The sequence below is a fragment of the Solanum dulcamara genome, chromosome 8, assembly GCF_947179165.1.
Source record: "Solanum dulcamara chromosome 8, daSolDulc1.2, whole genome shotgun sequence".
Classification (NCBI taxonomy): domain Eukaryota; kingdom Viridiplantae; phylum Streptophyta; class Magnoliopsida; order Solanales; family Solanaceae; genus Solanum; species Solanum dulcamara.
In genome coordinates, this window is record NC_077244.1 from 52,646,242 (window position 1) to 52,666,034 (window position 19,793).

Sequence of the window (19,793 nt, forward strand, 5' to 3'; positions counted from 1 at the left end):
TTTTTCGAACCAAGTTAATCACTGGAGTAGAAAGTCTTTCAATTTTAGTCTCCAACCCTCAACCAAAAATAGTATGAAATAGAAATATACAATTTGTTTCTAGTTTAACGATGAATTTTTATATTCTTCCAATCGTTAACCAAATGAATCTTGAATACTGATGAAGTTCTTATATTCTTCAAATCAATATTAGATTCACACAGAGTAGAAAACCAGAAATGTTTTAATCTCTAGAAACCTCAAATAGAAGAAAAAAATATTAAATTCCTTAAGCTTGTTATCTCCTGTATTAAAGTTAGTAAACCAGAAATAATAAAGATGTAAAGAAAAGCATATCCGAGTCCACAAAATTCACTGTGTGTCCTTAAGAAATTTAACCAACTCACTATACCCGATGTTATGAATTATTTCCTCCTAGGATAAAACAGATATAACATTATAGAAGTAGTGTTACCTCAAACTTCAATAATTTTAGCGAACTCAAAAAGCAGCAACGTAATCACACAAAGAAGCAACTTTGTTTGTAAGAAAATATATGCAAAAGAGAGAGAAATGTCGAAAACTGAGAGGAGTCGTCTCTATTTATAGCCAACAAAGGTTGTGAAACAAAAAAGACGCAAAATAGGGTTATAAATAATTTGAAGTTTTGAACATATGCAATAAATCTCTGAAGACAAATATAGATTTTCGACTGAAGCTACTACATTCGGCCAAACCCGTAAGATATACATTGACTCCGCACGAGCATAAAATTTGTCCAAGTGTACACATAATTGTCAAGACACCACGGTTCATATGAAGGAAATAAAAACGAAAAGGAAAATATCAGATTTCAGTTGAGCAACTCTTGCAGTGAATACACACACTTATTCGCAATTTTGTTAACATCGGATTCTACACAAAATTGGATGACATGATTTGCTCATACTTAATTTTTATTTTAATTTTCCCAAGAGTATGATAAAGATCTGTTTGTTGTCTATCTGGTTTGTTATGAATAAAAGAAATTAAAAAATCAAGGGCAATATATCCCTCGTCGGCTGACACAAAGGAAAACAAGTATTAAGATGGGTATAAAAAACAGGAAGGAGTAACAAGAAACATAATTTAACAAAAAACTGAACCTGCATTAGAATTCAGCTATTCAAGATACTCAATTGAAAACATCCTATGTGACATTTTATCGATCATCTATCAGCATATATTTCCTCAGAATCACAAAGAAACCATAGTGAAATCATATCTTAAATTAATCGAACAAGAAAGTGTACAGGACCTTTAATTAAATTGTTTTTATTTGAAAAAAATGTTTGATTTTCGATCATAAAGATATTTGAAGGTCTGAGTGGTGAAGAAGAGGGAAGAAGCAGAGAGCAATATTTTAAAGGGAGTACCAAATTGATAAAACACGAATAAATACAAAATCTGTCCCAATATAAAAGGGAAGCACATATTAGTTGAAGAACTCACGCAGCCATGCAGTGAGCACAAAGCTAACTATTCTTTCGCCTTTTACTAAAGAATACCGTGTGCGCATTGCAATTAGTTGCATATGCCAATTTTTGGAGGGGTTCTCTCTCTTTGAGTACCCCAACAATTCTAGTTTCAATCTTTTTTTATACTTGTACTTTGAATTTTGAATTGGGTATGGTTTATTGTATTTGGTTCTTATAGACGGAATTATTTGATACTTATATTGGTGAGAGGTAGCAAGGTACTTCATAAAATTAGTCGAAGTTTATAAAATTAGTAGAATTGCACACATATTGGCTAAGACACCACAATTATATGAAGAAAAAAATGATTTAAAAAACAACATTATGATGTGTTCAGAATTCAGGAAAAATGTTTTTCTTTGTACGGAACACACCCTATAATTTGAGCAACTTTTGCAGTAAGCACACATTTTTGTTAACATCAGGGTTCAATAACACCTTTTATCCCAGTACAACAAACTGAAGCCAAATCAACGAGAAAGTTCACAGGACAGCTTAAGTCCTTTATATTTAAAAAACATGTTGATATTCGATCGTATAGATATTTGAAGGACCGGTGAAGAAAGAGAAGAGACCAAATACTAAAAAACGAGTGAATCCAGTACCACAGCGATAAACAAAGAGAAAATACAAACTTTGTTACTATATAAGATGGAAGGATAGTTAAGCTCTAGAAATCACGCAGCCATGCAGTGAGCACAAAGCGAACTATTCTTTCACCTTTTACTAAAGAATACCGTGTGTGCGCTGCAATCAATGGCATACGCTAATTTTTGGAGGGGTTCTCTTCTTTAGAGTAGCCCCAACAATTCTTGTTTTCAAACTTATGTACGACTACAAATTGAAGGTTAAAAAATTTATGATAATAGTGCATTTGGTACGGCAAATGAAGTATTTGCTATAAAATAATTGTATAATGTCCCCCAGAAACAATTATATATATATATATATTTGTTTTTGCTGCTAAAACGATACTTATTTTGGACAAAGGGAGTAAAGATGAAGCATAAACACACATGGCAACGAGGCTCAATGTCTTAGCCAAAATCTTCAGCACTAAACTCTCTTGACGACGAGTGCCCTTATACATAATGTTTGTCTATCAAATCATCGTTAATCTGATAGCGCCTTTTTTTCATGTCCTCAAACTTATTAACCGCCAAACTTAATATTGTCTCTTCACTCAGGCTGTTAATAAGATCGATGAACCTCTACAAAACGTTTTCCTAATTTTGAGAAACCGGTAAATCCATGCGTTTTTGCAGGTGTGAGGCTTATCAATGAAGTGGATTCAGGGTCATAGGAAGTGGCAATATCTATAAACATTTGATAAGTCGCAACTATATTTTCTATACCATTAAATATGATCTCCTCAAGAGCCCCTGTCCATATCCAGTGTCCTCTATGACCTGCAAACATATCGATTGCCCAAGAAGTTTGACACTCTTATGACAACCAATTGTAACGGATTGTCACTTGCTAGCTTAACTGAAACAAACAGGTTGGACGCGTTGCGCATACTGTTGAGATAGGCAAAGACTCATGATTTTCTCATTTCCTAAACCTAAATAAATCAGTATCGTTCATTTAAAGGAGCTAAAATGATCTGTTTGTTGTTTAATTGGTGTGCTATAAATGAAAAAAAAAGAAGAAGGGCAAAATGTCCCTCATCGGCTGATACAAAGGAAAACAATGCTCAAGATGGCTATAAATGAACAGGAAGGAACAACAAGAAACATACTTACCTGGACGGGGTCAATGGGCTATCAATCAGACTCATGGCCTAGGTTGGTGACCTCCATTGCACGTTGGAGGGGCACCCGCCTAAGGTCAACCCAAGTGGTTGAGCCTACGTCATAATTTGTGGCAGCGGGGCACCTGCGTTCGCGTGGTCCCTACCAATTCTTAAACAAAATTTGCATCTTCTGGTTACTTAAATTTGGCGTTTGTAATTTGATTCGTTGTAATAATTTTGATCAATTTTAAAACTTGAATATGTTTCTATTGGTTTATTTGGATTAAGCAGTGATTAATACAAGGTTCCTCAAGCAACTAATTGCCATTATAAGCTATGTTGTCCGGTGTCAGACTCGGGTGCATGTTCGACCTCGAGAAGTAGTGCTTAGAGGATCTGATATGAGTGCGGCACATTTCGAAAGAGTCTAAGAAACATAAACTCGAAGGCCAACTAAAAGTGACCATAAAAGAGTTGGGCCCCTTCACTATACACATAAAAACCGAACCTACATTAGAATTCAGCACATCGATAAACAATGAGAATATTTTAAAGGACTGAGTGAGTACCACATCGATAAAAATGAGTAAATACAAACTTTGTCTCAATAATAAAGTGCAGGTGGAGCACGGATTAGTTGAAAAACTCCACTTGGCCATGAAGCGAGCACAAATCGAATTATTCTTTCGCCTTTTACTAAAGAATTCTGTGTGCGATGCAATTAGTGGCATACTCCAGGGATTCTTTCTTTTTGAGTACCCCAACAAATCTAGTTTTAACCTTTTCTTACGTGTGTCTTTTAGTAATGCTATTTTATACTGATATGAGCAAAATTCAAGCTGTGAACTTTTTTTGGCTAGAGTATCATTTTATCGTATAAAAAGGAAAGAAACAATTGCCTCTTATCGTGCAAAATAATCTTGTATTGATTCTTTGAATAGTTTCATACATGACTAATGGTAATGATGCATTTTTCGAACATTGGTCATGCATTTTTCAAAAATAAAGACAGTGGATGGGGGTAAATGGGTGATTAATAAGACCCATGGCCCAGGTTGGTGACTTCCATTGCATTTTGGAAGGATGCCCGCCTAAGGTCGGTCCAAGTGGTCGAACCTATAACATAATTTGTAGGAGTGGAGGCTTGCGTTCGGGTGTTCCTACCCAATTCTCAAATTTTCTTTTTTTCAGAACCCAGACTTATACTTGGTTCTGAAGTGAGGATTCCTCGTCAAACTTGGGATTCAATTAGAAATTAACATGTTGTTATTGATTTATTTTGGATTTACTGAGTGAATATGTATGATGAAAACATTGCAATTTTTGCTTATAACATATTTGAACAGGACAAAGCTGGTAGACTTGGTTGTGTAACTAATTTTTGGAGTTATATTAGATTAAATTAACTCAATATTTTAAATTTTATAACATAAATAATCAAAAATCATATAAAAAATACTACAAATAAAATTTCTTTTAGTGCCATAAAAATATATATTCATTTTTAAAACATTGGTCAAAGTTCACATAGTTTGAATCTCTTAAGCGCAGGAAGGAACAAAATAACATGAGGAAAATGATATAGAGGAGGCCCAATGGCGGATCCAGAATTTTTCACTCAGGGGTTCAAAAAATAAAAATATAAATGTCACGCCCAACAGGAACAATTGAACGTGCATGCAAACTGGGGATGGTATTCACCGCCCAAATTGCGCAGTCTAGTATCATTGGGCTATCTCTTCTCTTTGATTTAGGTGGTTCAAAATTCCTATATGTACAAAAATATAGAAAATCTACCCTATATATACAATGTAATTTTTTGTTGAGGGGATTCGGGTGACCCTCTTTGTCATGACCCAACTAGGGCCGCGACGGGTACTCGAAAGTGTTATTCTGAGTACCTACTATAACGTATCCTATTCTTACTACTGAGTGGGCCGAATGAGTGATACCATTTCTAAAAGCATAATTATAACCATGTGTCACAGACTTTGCTAGCATATTACACAGCGATGAACAAAGTTGCAAAATACTTTGCTGTACATATCTGTCTACGAGCCTCTAAACGAGATACATATAACCACAAGGAGGGCCGGTTACTGCCCAGCCCAAATATAAACACAAAAGTAGTACCGATAAAGTAAAGCTCCGAAACAACTGGAGCGCTCTCGGTGTACTGCTGGTGGAGCTCCTAAGGACCGAACTCGTCTGCCTGCCTACCTGCGTGGCATGAAACGCAGCATCCATAAGAAGGGACGTCAGTACAAGTAATGTAGCGAGTATGTAAGGCATGAAAATCAGCATAATAAGGAACATAAGGTATGAACAACCATATCATAGAATCATAGAACATATAGTGAGATAAGAGAGTAACTTGTACATATGAGTGCCTTTTAGGCCAGATGCTATGCATGCTTGTCTCTCCTTTAAAACATTTCTTTTTCATATACATAGAAAATAGAACATGTCATATCGCCCACATATGTCCCGCGTCCGGGCATCCCGCATCCAGGATAAAAATTACTCCAACTGACCAGGTGGCAATGCGTCTATAGAGCCACATATGAAACTTCCCCATATCCCCTATATACATATACATATACATATAAACAACATGCAGGAGAGCTCAACGAAAGTCATGTATCTATTAGAGTAATGGAAGGTCGGTAACCTTCGATTGTATTATAGACTAACCATGGTCGCTTTGTGTCACGCCCCGGAAGGGTACCTTAGATGTGACCGGCACTCGAAAGCCATTTCTAACCTTCAAGCGAACCACCTGATTCAGTCACACTATCATTCAATCACATTCACTCAAAGGAGGGTTTAATCATAATATACTATTCACAATATGAGAGCCGAAAGCCAAACATTATCAACTCAACAAAACAAGTATAATAAGACTACTCAAGGTACAGCCCAACCTCCCCACACTCTAGTCTATGAAGCCTCTATCAAAGTCTAGGAGGTGCCAATGACAAGACCATGGCTACCAACAATCAAAATAAAGAGATAAAACGAAACTATACAGGGAGCTCAAGATCCTCCGGAAACTAGGAGAAATCAGCCAGTAGCTGGAAGTGTGTGGATAATCAACGGTGCACCGGTTGATGATCTCTGGTACCTGTCTCTGCATCATGAAACGATGCAGGCCAAATGGCGTCAGTACGTGGAATGTACGAGTATGTAAAATGGCCAGATGAAACAAACATCAAGAAAACATCAATATCAACTCAGGATCTTAACTCATATATATACATAACAACTCACTCAAGTGTCCTACGTCTAACAAGAAATGGTTTAGATGGGACCAATCACAAGCCACTCGACTCAACTGACTCGAAGTACTATCAAGACCTAAATGGGAGTTTCTCTTATCCGACAACCATCACATATGAGCCAGTGATAGTACAACAATCAGACGTTGTTTCCACGTCCGTCCACACCTTGCCAGGGCATGAACGCCTCCCTAATCATGGATACCATCGATTAGTCAAGTCCTATCATTTCAGGACAATAAAATGGTAAACATCCGACTTTAACAGTTTAATCCCACGGGAAGCATCCGACTTTAATGGTTCCATCCCTACCTACGTTGGTGGCATAGTTTCTGGGGTTCGAGTATGGACTATACTCTTACCCGCTTCGGTGCTCGATACTCCTCCCATGACTCCATGCTCATAAAACTCTCTCCAATCATCTAAAACAAGCCATCACGGCTAGTTTCATGTGGGACATTGCCAACTCATCAACTCTATTCTCATTTCAACTCAATTAAGTCATAATGGCAAGTCCCATTTAGGACCTTGTCCACTCGTCAATTCTATCCTCCAATCAACTCAATCAAGCCTCATTTAGATAAGCATTTATAACCTCTCCTTAGGACTCATCACAACTCTAAGGCTTTAACCCAACAATTCAAGTAGAATAGCACATTCAAGAAAATTGACTTATGCAACATAATCACATGGTTAAAGAGATCAACAAAATATAATAACAAGTCATCTCCATCAACTCATACTAACATGAAGGTTTTAGGAACTTCTTATCTCAACAACATCAACACCAATAAATTCAAATTAATAGGAGACAAAACTCATTCAAACATAAACCATACCAAGAAACTCCATTCTCATGGACCTCTAACCTCAAAGCAAGAGTAGGGCACATGGGTGGACTCAACCCATGTTTTGGATAGCCTTACATACCTTAGTGAAGATTTGCAGAAAACCTTGATGTTGGGTCTTCAATGGAGAACTCGAATCTTGGAGCTCTTGGAGGCAATTCCTTGTTAGAAATGGAAAAAGAAGAAGAAGAAGAGAGAGAGAGGGAGACTCCTAGGGCTTTTGGAGATAGGGGGGCTGAAAGTTATGTTCCCAAATGCTCAAGGATGATACATATATAATTTGGGACAAATTCCCAAATTGCCCCTTCTCAAAAGTTTTGAAAAATAGGCTAAAACTCTCCTGGCGCAATAATGGCGCATCACGCCACTGCAGCGCCAAGTCAATGAGGCGTAAAAACCCTACAACCCAATAGTGGTGCATCGCACCAGGGACCAAACTACTGAGGTTGTTTTGTAGGGTGATAGTGGCGCATCGCGCCCTTACAGCGCCCAGCTAATGTTTTGTAGGGTGATAGTGCGATAGTGGTGCATCGCGCCACTGCGGCGCCAAGCCCAGATTCCCAGCAGTTGTGACCCAGGCCTAAAATTCCTACCGTGCTAGCTCATCTTAAGATCATCATATCTTTTGACTCCAAACTCCAAAATTTACATTCTTAGTGGCGTTGGAAAGAAGACTCGATGACCTTTAATTTAATAGGTTGCGGGCCACCCAGATCGTCATATTTCAAATGATATGGTTGTTAGAAGTCGACCCTTATACAAACTCCCTCAACAACTTACCCAAGACGAATCCTTTTGGACTTAGCTTGGCTCTAAGGATCCCTTATGACCCCACGTCACCTCTAACACTCTTTAATTACTTAGGAACTCATCTTAACTCATTCACATACTTCAAAATAATTGAGTTCGACCCTACATGTATACAAGAAAGGTTTGAATCTTAGGGAAAATTTTTAAGGGGTGTTACATTATCTCCTCCTTGGGATCATTCGTCCTCGAATGACGAGTGACCAAGAATGGACTCAGGGTACAAATCACAATCAGAATTCAGTCAATCAACCAATCAATTTCTCAAAAAAATTACCAATCAAACTCATAATGCGCAAACAAATTTAAGTCAAGGAAATGGATATTACCTTCAATATTCTCATCGATAGGAACGAATAGATGTGGATATTTAGATTTCATGGCTTCCTCCGCTTCCCATGTGGCTTCCTCCACAAATTGGTTTCTCCACAGAACTTTGACTGAGGCGATCTCTTTGTTCCTCAACTTGCGAATTTGGCGATCAAGAATTTAGACTGGAACCTCTTCATAGGATAAGCTATCCTTAACTCCAATACTATCAATGGGGACTACTAACGAGGGATCGCCTAAGCACTTCTTCAACATAGAAATGTGGAATACCGGATGAATAGAGGCTAGCTCTGAAGGTAACACCAACTCATAAGCAACACTCCCAATCCACCTCAAAATCTGGTAAGGACCAATATATCAAGGACTAAGCTTCCCCTTCTTTCCAAACCTCATGATGCCCTTTATGGGTGATACTTTCAAGTATACCCAATCACCCATCTCAAACTCTAAGTCTCTCCTCCTCACATCGGTGTAAGATTTTTGGCGGCTTTAGGCTGTCTTTAGCCTATCTTGAATAACTCTCACCTTCTCCATGGCTTGGTGAATAAAATCAGGCCCAATCAACTCGACTTCACCCACCTCAAACCACCCAATAGGTGATCTACACCTTCTCCCATACAAAGCTTTATAAGGAGCCATTTGAATGCTTGCATGATAGCTATTATTATATGCAAACTCTATGAGAGGTAAGTGATCGTCCCAATTTCCTTTGAAGTCAAGCATACAAGCTCTCAATATATCCTCCAACGTCTGAATGGTGCGCTCCACTTGGCCATCCGTCTGGGGATGAAAGGTCGTACTAAGGTTCACCTTTGAACCCAGTCCCTTCTGAAAAGATCTCCAGAATTAGGAAGTGAATTGAACTCCTCTGTCCGAGATGATGGACAAGGGGACTCCATGCAATTTGACGATCTCTTGAATGTATAACTTCGCATAATCTTCTGTGGTATCAGTAGTCTTAACTGCCAAAAAATGAGCTGATTTTGTCATTCTATCCACAATCACCGAAATGGAATCGTGTTGCTTTTGGGACCTCGGCAAGCCTGTAATAAAGTCCATGTTGATCATCTCCCACTTCCATTTCAGAATTTCTATGTTTTGAGCTAAACCATATGGCCTTTGATGCTCAACCTTCACTTGTTGGCAATTCGGGCACTTGGAAACAAATTCTGCAATGTCTCTCTTCATCCCACTCCACCAATAGATTTCCCTCAAGTCATGATACATTTTTGTAGAGCCCGGATGAATAGAGTATCTAGAACTATGCGCTTCGGCCATAATCCTCTCTCGAACATCATCGACATCAGGCACACACAATCTATTTTGGTACCTCAACACACCATCTCCCCCTTTGGTAAAAACCATTACCTCTTATTTGTGAACAACTCCCTTCAATTGGAGAAGGACGGGATCTCGGTCTTGTTTCTCCTTTACCTCTGCCACAACTGAGGATGTAGACCCATCCTGAACAGTAACTCCGACCTCATTGTTCTCTTCCAGATAAACTCCCAATCGGGCTAATCTGTGTACCTCCTTCGCCAATTCTCTCCTTCCTTCTTCTACGTGGGCAGTACTACCCATAGACAACCTACTAAGAGCATCAGCAACAACATTAGCTTTACCTAGATGGTAGATGATGCTCGTATCATAGTCCTTGAGTAGCTCAAGCCATCTTCTCTGCCTCAGATTGAGTTCTTTCTGGCTGAAGACGTATTATAAGCTCTTGTGATCGGTGAATACATCAACATGCACTCCATACAAGTAGTGGCGCCAAATTTTAAGGGAAAACACCACAGCTGCCAGCTCAAGGTCATGAGTTGGGTAGTTCCTCTCATGAACCTTAAGCTGTCTTGAAGCATAGGCTATCACCTTCCCCCTTTGCATCAACACACAGCCCAAACCAACTCTAGATGTATTGCAATAGATCACAAAGCCCTCTGTTCCATCAGGCAAGGTTAGAATAGGAGCAGTGGTTAGCTTGGTCTTCAACTTCTGGAAACCCTCCTCACAAGCATTGGAACATTGGAACTTAGCCTTCTTTTGGGTCAGCTTGGTTAATGGTGATGATATGGATGAGAATCCTTCTACAAACCTTCGGTAGTAGCCAGCCAAACCCAAGAAGCTCCTTATCTCTGTCGGGAATGTGGGTCTGGGCCAATTTTTCACTGCCTCAATCTTCTGAGCATCCACCTGAATACCGTCTCCAGATACAATATGGCCTTAAAAGGCCACTGATGCAAGCCAAAATTTACATTTAGAGAACTTTTCATACAATACCTGGTCTTTCAAGGTTTGCAAGATGACTCTAAGATGATGGGCGTGCTCCTCCTCATTCTTGGAGTAAACCAAAATATCATCTATGAATACAATCACAAACATATCAAGATACGGTTTAAATACTCGGTTCATGAGATCCATAAAAGCTGTAGGGGCATTAGTCAACCCAAAGGACATAACCAAGAATTCAAAGTGGCTATAACGGGTCTGAAAAGCTGTCTTTGGGATATCACACTCCCTTACCTTCGACTGATGGTATCCTGATCTTAGGTCTATCTTTGAAAAACAGGTGGCACCCTGAAGTTGATCAAACAAATCATCTATTCTAGGGAGAGGGTACTTATTCTTTATGGTGAACTTGTTTAGCTTCCTATAATCGATGCACATTCTAAGGGACCCATCTTTCTTTAGCACAAATAGGACGGGAGCACCCCATGGTGAGACACTCGGCCTAATGAATCCCTTATCTAACAAGTCCTTCAACTGTTCTTTTAACTCTTTCAACTCAGACGGAGCCATTCTATATGGAGGGATTGAGATAAGTTGGGTATCAGGAAGAACATCAATCCCAAAGTCGATCTCCCTATCAAGAAGGACTCTGGGCAGGTCTTCAGGAAAGACTTCGGGAAACTCATTGACAATTGGGACCGACTCAAGGGATGGAGACTTAACATTATCGTCTTTCACTCGGACAATGTGATAGATACACCCTTTAGAGATTAGCTTCCTGGCCCTAAGGTAAGAAATAAACTTACCCCTAGGCATAATAGGACTACTTTTCCACTCTATGGCAGCTTCATTCGGGAATTAGAACTTAACAATTCGAGTCCTACAATCAATAGAGGCATAACAGACATAAAGCCAATCCATGCCAAGGATCACATCAAACTCGACCATGTCCAACTCAATTAAGTCGGCCAAGGTGTCCCTATGATGGATTGACATGGTGCAATCTCTATAGACTCTCTCAGCTAAGATAGAATCACCGATAGGAGTAGCTACACTGAAAAGCTCAAGAAGACATTTAGGAATTTTATTGAATTTACTAGCCACATAAGGAGTCACAAAAGATAGGGTGGCACCCGGATCCATCAATACATAACAATCAAGAAACGAGACTCATATCATACCCGTTACGACGTTTGGAGAGTTCTCCTGATCTTGACGACTACCCATGGCATATAGGCGGTTTGTACATCCACTCGTACCTGAAGTAGTGTCCTTCTGATTACCTCTAGCCGGCGGTGTGGTGGTAGAATGCTGGACTCTATTTCCCCCTATTAGACACTCCCTCTGGAAATGGTCTATTTGGCTATATTTATAACAACCAACCCTTCCCGCTTTACATTCTCCCAAGTGGAGCCTACCACACTTGCCGCATGGTGTCTTCCCTCTCGAGCCTTGACTTATGCTGGCCTGGGATTGAGAACGCTGGGGTTTGAGATTTTGGTGACTCTGTCCCTGCTGATAATACCTGTTCTGCGGCATAGATGCACTGGCGGTGGATGAGGCATAGTTGGAAGGCCTCTTCTGGAAGAAGGAACTGTTGCCCTTGTTTTGCCTCTGTTCATTCTCATGGCCCGCTGATTTTACCTTCTTGCTCAGATGCTCCTCTATGTCTTTTCTCTTCTCATCCTCCACCTGTTGAGCATACACTATTAATCTGGAAATATCCATATTCGAAATCAACAATTCTTCTTTGCATTCCCTCTTCACATGCCTCCCTAATCCGAAGACGAACTTCCTCATCTTTGACCTCACATCTGGGATCATTTCTGGAGCATACCTGGACAGCTGGATGAACTTCAGGCCATACTCCTTAACTGTCATACCCTCCTATTTCAGATTCACAAATTCCTCCACTTTTGCTTCCCTCAATTCTCGGGGAAAGAAGTGGTCAAGAAAGACTCCCTCAAATTCATCCCACCTAGAAGGTTCAACATCCTCACCCCTACCTTGTTTCCATTGGTTATACCAGATGTTTGCCACATCCTTGAGCTGGTAGGACACCAACTCAACCCCCTCAATTTCCGTAGCATGCATAGCTTTTAGAATTTTCCACATCTCATCAATAAAGTTTTGGGGGTCTTCATCAACCTTAGAACCCGTGAATGCTGGCAGATTCATCCTCAGAAAGTCTCTAATTCTAGTAGGAGCAGACTGCTCTTGGGAACTAGAGCTAAGAGTCGGCGAACTCTGATTACCATTCTAGGCAGCCATTAATTGCGTGAGCATTCCAATAGCCCTACGAAATTCTACCTCTGATGTGGGTGCAGGCACTTGAGGCACCTCCGCATACCTCGCAGGTCGTCCTCTAGCCCTTGCTGGGCGCACCCCAGAATGGGGCATCCTTGCATTATCGGCATTCCTCTAGCTAGCAGTACGTTTTGTAGGCATTATCTATAACGTATAAACGCACAAATTATAAGGGAAGTTTCATAGAGTTTAACTCCATCGCATGAATTCAGAGTATGAAAGAAGGGAAACAATTCCTAATGTCCTATAGCCTCCTTCTTATAAGTGTGGTGCACAACACACCCATAAGCAAGACTCTACTAGACACGGCTTCATAAACTCCCTAGGCTCTTGAATTCTGTGCTCTGATACTATGTTTGTCACACCCCAGGAGGGTACCTTAGATGTGACCGGCACTCGAAAGCCATTTCTAACCTTCAAGCGAACCACCTGATTCAGTCACACTATCATTCAATCACATTCACTCAAAGGAGGGTTCAATCATAACATACTATTCACAATATGGGGGCCGAAGGCCAAACATTATCAACTCAACAAAACAAGTATAATAGGACTACTCAAGGTACAGCCCAACCTCCCCACATTCTAGTCTATGAAGCCTCTATCAAAGTCTAGGAGGTGCCAATGACAAGCCTATGGCTACCAACAATCAAAATAAAGAGACAAAACGAAACTATACAGGGAGCTCAAGATCCTCCGGAAACTAGGAGGAATCACCCAGTAGCTGGAAGTGTGTGGATAATCAATGGTGCACCGGTTGATGATCTCTGGTACCTGTCTCTGCATCATGAAACGATGCAGGCCAAATGGCGTCAGTACGTGGAATGTACGAGTATGTAAAATGGCCAGATGGAACAAACATCAAGAAAACATCAATATCAACTCAGGATCTTAACTCATATATATACATAACAACTCACTCAAGTGTCCTACATCTAACAAGAAATGGTTTAGATGGGACCAATCACAAGCCACTCGACTCAACTGACTCGGAGTACTATCAAGACCTAAATGGGAGTTTCTCTTATCCGACAACCATCACCTATGAGCCAGTGATAGTACAACAATCAGACGTTGTTTCCACGTCCGTCCATACCTTGCCAGGGCATGAACGCCTCCCTAATCATGGATACCATCGATTAGTCAAGTCCTATCATTTCAGGACAATAAAATAGGAAACATCCGACTTTAACGGTTCGATCCCACGGGAAGCATCCGACTTTAATGGTTCCCCCTACCTATGTTGGCGGCATAGTTTCTGGGGTTCGAGTATGGACTATACTCTTACCCGCTTCGGTGCTCGATACTCCTCCCATGACTCCATACTCATAAAACTCCCTCCAATCATCTCAAACAAGCCTTCACGGCTAGTTTCATTTGGGACATTGCCAACTATTCAACTTTATTCTCATTTCAACTCAATTAAGTCATAATGGCAAGTCCCATTTAGGACCTCGTCCACTCGTCAATTCTATCCTCCAATCAACTCAATCAAGCCTCATTTAGATAAGCATTTATAACCTCTCCTTAGGACTCATCACAACTCTAAGCTTTAACCCACCAATTCAAGTAGAATAGCACATTCAAGAAAATTGACTTATGCAACATAATCACATGGTTAAAGAGATCAACAAAATATAATAACAAGTCATCTCCATCAACTAATACTAACATGAAGGTTTTAGGAACTTCTAAGCTCAACAACATCAACACCAATAAAGTCAAATTAATAGGAGACAAAACTCATTCAAACATAAACCATACCAAGAAACTCCATTCTCATGGACCTCTAACCTCAAAGCAAGAGTAGGGCACATGGGTGGACTCAACCCATGTTTCGGATAGCCTTACATACCTTAGTGAAGACTTGGAGAAAACCTTGATGTCGGGTATTCAATGGAGAACTCGAATCTTGGAGCTCTTGGAGGCAATTCCTTGTTAGAAATAGAAAAAAAGAAGAAAAAGAGAGAAAGAGAGAGAGAGAGACTCCTAGGGCTTTTAGAGAGAGAGGGGGGGCTGAAATTTATGTTCCCAAATGCTCAAGGATGATACATATATAATTTGGGACAAATTCCCAAATTACCCCTTCTCAAAAGTTATGAAAAATAGGCTAAAACGCTCCTGGAGCGATAATGGCGTAAAAACCTTGCAACCCAATAATGGCGCATCGCGCCAGGGACCAAACTACTGAGGCTGTTTTGTAGCGCGATAGTGGTGCATCGCGCCCTTACAGCGCCTAGCCAATTTTCTGGGTTCTAGGAAAATTTGCCTGAAAAACCCTACACACCTCGTAGTGGCGCGCCGTGCCAGGGACCAAACTACTGAGGCTGTTTTGTGACGCGATAGTGGCGCATCGCGCCACTGCGTCTCCAAGCCCAGATTCCTAGCAGTTGCGACCCAGGCCTAAAATTCCTACCATGCTAGCTCATCTTAGGATCGTCATATCTTTTGACTCCAAGCTCCAAAATTTACATTCTTGGTGGCGTTGGAAAGAAGACTCGATGACCTTTAATTTAATAGGTGGCGGGCCACCTAGATCATCATATTTCAAATGATATGGCCGTTAGAAGTCAACCCTTATACAAACTCCCTCAGCAACTTACCCAAGACGAATCCTTTTGGACTTAGCTTGGCTCTAAGGATCCCTTATGGCCCCACATCACGTCTAACACTCTTTAATTACTTAGGAACTCATATTAACTCGTACACATAATTCAAAATAATTGAGTTCGACCTTATACGTATACAAGAAAGGTCCAAATCTTAGGAAAATAATTTGAAGGGTGTTACACTTTGTCTCACCTTGAAGGAATAATTATTATAAGATGAGACTATCAACGAAGGATAATATTAAGAGAACGTAGAATAAGGTCACAAACTTGTAAGGCGCCAAATCGTATACATATGCACATAGGACCAATTTTCAAGACTCGTAGAATAATCAGAATGAGCTATGATTCAAAAAATCAAGACAAGATTCATGTCAAGTACCCTTCGAAAATTACCATGGATTATATCAAAATAAAACTTTTGAAATCATATACACGTATCTAAGCACGAGAAAATATCCTTTGGAAACTCAAGAAAATTGGCCATTCTAGTGGCTCTACGAATAGGACTTCCTTGAAATTGTATAAAATGTCATATACTTGTTTCATAAAAGCCTTTCCAAAAGAAAGAGTAGCTCTATATACTTATGTCAAAACATGCCAAGAGAAAGAAGGGTAAACCTTACATACCTTGCCCACTTCCTTAGTCAATCCCACTTAACTCTTGGCCTTCCCAAAATCTATAACAAGGTTAACGAATTCAAACATTACCTATATATATCCAAGAACCTCATCCTAAACTAACATTTTATCTACCAAAATTTCGACAGCACTTCCTCTGTAAATACACCATCCCCGAGAATCTAATTCGGCCAATTTTATCAACAACAATCCGAGAATTCAACTCAGTCAAAATTACCAACAACAATACCAAATCAATATACTACTTCCTCCAAGACCTTCCAACTCCCATAAGAACAATAACAATATAATCCCTTCTTTCAAATTCAATTACGACAACCCAGAAATTTACACACTAACCACATCACACTAACAACATTAGCTTCCATATATTCAAGAACATCATATTAACTTTACAAACTTCTAAAATAAGTCTCCAACTACTACAACTTTATAAGGATCCTTAAGCTTTTATTAGCAACATAGAATCCATAACAACAACTAAAACACTAAATAGAATAAATTCACCACAACTTGTCAAACCACCCCCATATTTGGCCACACAGCTACATGCATATTTTCATGAATTTTTCATCCATTTCTATACCTTACAACAACAACCACATACTATATAAAATTAATCCATTCTCTCTACACAACATCACACATACACGATAAACACCAACACACTTATTTTCATATACTTCATCCATTTCTTCACTCTACAACATATACCAACCATCCATAACATATAAAGAAGATTGAAACCTTACGTTTTACACTTAGTTCTTCAACTTGGCTAGAATTGTGCCTTGTAAGAATGAATAGTCTTCTTGTCCCAACAATCCCTCTATGTTGATTAGAGCCTTCAACTTGCTTGGAATACTAGAAGAGATAATTTTTGGAACAAGATTTCAAGGGATAAAATCCCTAGCTATGCCGATTTTCCTCTCTTATTTTTTCCCTTCTTTCTTTCTCCAACTTTCTTGAAAGTTCTAGGAATTGAAACAAGATGACTACTAAGTCATCTTTCGACTTCTCTACTTCTTGAAGTTTCTAGCAAACTAGAGGATATATCTATATAGATAGTATATGGGTAATAGGACATCTTAGTTAATGAACTAATTTCCAAAAGTTGGGTCATTTCTTGTGTTGGGCTTCAATTCTTCTATCATTATTATTTTTTTAGCCCAAACTTATGAATCTTACTTTGTAATTTCCAAAACTAATTTTCAAAATTTCCACATAAATTTTCCCTCGGCCTTCCTCCATATTTCCACATCAATTTATTTTTTGAACATTACACCGATATTAAATAAAATAAATCATAACCTCTTCCCTTGCAAGTCAATTTTTTTTCTTTCCGAATGCGCAAAAGTGCGAGATGTAACATCCTCCCCCCCTTTAGAACATTCGTCCCCAAATGTTGAACCGGCCTTATGGTGTATTATAATACGTCGGGGAGGTCTCCTTTATAGTTGTCATATATGACTATTTAACACATCCATTTTAGAAGCTCCTTACTCTCTATGTACCCACTTTCTTTCTGTTCCCAAATACCACTGTGTTAGGACTTTCCAGTCTATGTCTTTTACTCTGCCTCTTGAATTCCATCCGGTTAGTGCCTTCTATATATCGTAACACTGACTGCTGGGATTCACTTGCCAGTCAATCAGTCACGAATGAGATGTCGTATATAAATATATATATATATATATATATATATATATATATATACTACCATTTCACTCACAAAAATTTCCAGATGCTATTCTAACTTACTTTAATCCGAAAGCCATGTCGCGCTTCCTTTCTTTTCACCAGTCTAGTCTATCTCAGCCTACATGACCCCTACAGGGTTTTTAATCGCTTCACATACCTTAATTTATGTTAGGTTACCATAATTTCATATTCGTCTCCTATACCTACAGTTATGAAATTTTCAGTCCATTTCCCAAGGGGTCACTCATCCTAAAATTGCCCTCACCCTGGCACGCTTAATTCGAAACTTTAATGCATTTCGGTGTCTTAATACTAGTATATTTGCCTCCACTCCCCCATACGACCTTTATCACATAATCTGGAGCAGGTTAGGGTCATAACAACTTTCGAAACACTCTCGTAATGCATCTTTTCCCTTTAATTACCATTTTAGCCTTCGCAATCCCTAGTATTTACCCTTTACCTATGTATACGACTACCTTTTGTCCTAGATTTCCCAATTCCCAATACATTCAACAATACAGAGAGCGGTATACGATAAAGTGGAACCTAAATCAATTACCAGATACATATCATAGAAAAATGTCAGTAGTGTACCTGTAGCCGCGTTTGAGGAAGGTTCAGGATCCTATCGTCCTGCCAACGCATATATACGGTGCGGAGGACCGGCTGAGCTGGGTGCCCCTTCTCCTCTGCCTCGACCACGGCTCGCTGGAGACTAAGAAGTCTGTCTAGGAGGGCACACAGTCGATGATGAACCAACTGTCGATCCGGCGGGCTGGGCTCTATCTCCTTCATACCTTAGTGGGCAATCACGTATTAAATGGCCAGTCCGACCATAGGCAAAAAACGCTTTGTACTCACTTCTAGTTTCGAAAAATCTGCCTCTTTTTCTAGAAACTCCATCCGAATAACGTTCACCTCTTTGTGGATGATGCTGTTCCTTTAGGTTTTGGGCGTGGGCCTGGATATGAGCAATAGTCATCCCATCCTGGAGTGAAGCCGTCATGCACTCCTTAACTAAATGTGGCCCCAACCCACTCACAAATTGATGTACACAATCTCCCATATCAGCCACCATGGCTGGGGCATACCTGGCCAAGGAGTTAAAACAGAGGCTATATTCTCAGACGCTCATATTTCCTTGCTTAAGATTCAAGAATATATCGGCTCGAGCCCGTCGAATCTCCGGTGGTAAGTAATGTCGCAAGAATGCTTCCGTGAACTCCTGCCAAACCGGAGGAGGTGCATTTGCTCCCCGTGAAGATATCCAATTATTATACCACTGGACTGCCACATCCCGCAATCTATATGAAGCTAACTCCACTGACTCGGTATCCGAAGCATGTATTATCCTCAGTGTTCTCAGCGTCTCATTTATGAAACCTTGCGGGTCTTCCTCTGGTTTTGATCCATAAAATTCAAGTGGTTTCAGGGTGATAAAATCTCGGGCTCTCACACTCACCGTCCAATCTCCCTGGCCTTCACCTTGCCGCTAAGCTTGTGCGGCAACTAATTGGGTCAGCAACTGAATAGCCTTTGTTATCTGCTGGCCCGAAGCTGCTGGCGGCAGAACTGGAGGAACTGGGGATGGAGATAGAGCTCCTTCTTTCTCTGCCGACCCGAGGAGAGCATGAGAAGTCTGGGAGAAGCGTCGTTATGAGATTCGCCTTCTTCTACCTCCGCTGGTGGCTCTCGCTCAACTCTTCTCCTATCCACCATCTTGCCCATCAGGGCCGCCATAGCTTTCCTCTTCACCGGAATTACTGAAATCATAACACAGGATTAAGAGGAGGACATAGAAACCTGGTAAC

At 40.0% G+C, this 19,793-nt stretch overlaps 5 non-coding genes across 5 annotated transcripts; all 5 read left to right on the plus strand.

The window, feature by feature from the left end:
* The first annotated feature begins 1,472 nt into the window (after positions 1-1,472).
* On the plus strand, positions 1,473-1,590 carry LOC129901917 (U5 spliceosomal RNA). The gene has a single exon (XR_008770001.1). It is a non-coding gene; the product is annotated as a U5 spliceosomal RNA (small nuclear RNA).
* A 589-nt stretch (positions 1,591-2,179) lies between these two features.
* On the plus strand, positions 2,180-2,296 carry LOC129901913 (U5 spliceosomal RNA). The gene has a single exon (XR_008769997.1). It is a non-coding gene; the product is annotated as a U5 spliceosomal RNA (small nuclear RNA).
* A 937-nt stretch (positions 2,297-3,233) lies between these two features.
* LOC129901868 (U1 spliceosomal RNA) lies at positions 3,234-3,393 on the plus strand. Its single transcript, XR_008769966.1, has one exon. It is a non-coding gene; the product is annotated as a U1 spliceosomal RNA (small nuclear RNA).
* Positions 3,394-3,883: 490 nt separating this feature from the next.
* LOC129901936 (U5 spliceosomal RNA) lies at positions 3,884-3,999 on the plus strand. The gene has a single exon (XR_008770014.1). It is a non-coding gene; the product is annotated as a U5 spliceosomal RNA (small nuclear RNA).
* Positions 4,000-4,233: 234 nt separating this feature from the next.
* On the plus strand, positions 4,234-4,396 carry LOC129901885 (U1 spliceosomal RNA). Its single transcript, XR_008769980.1, has one exon. It is a non-coding gene; the product is annotated as a U1 spliceosomal RNA (small nuclear RNA).
* Positions 4,397-19,793: the final 15,397 nt, after the last annotated feature.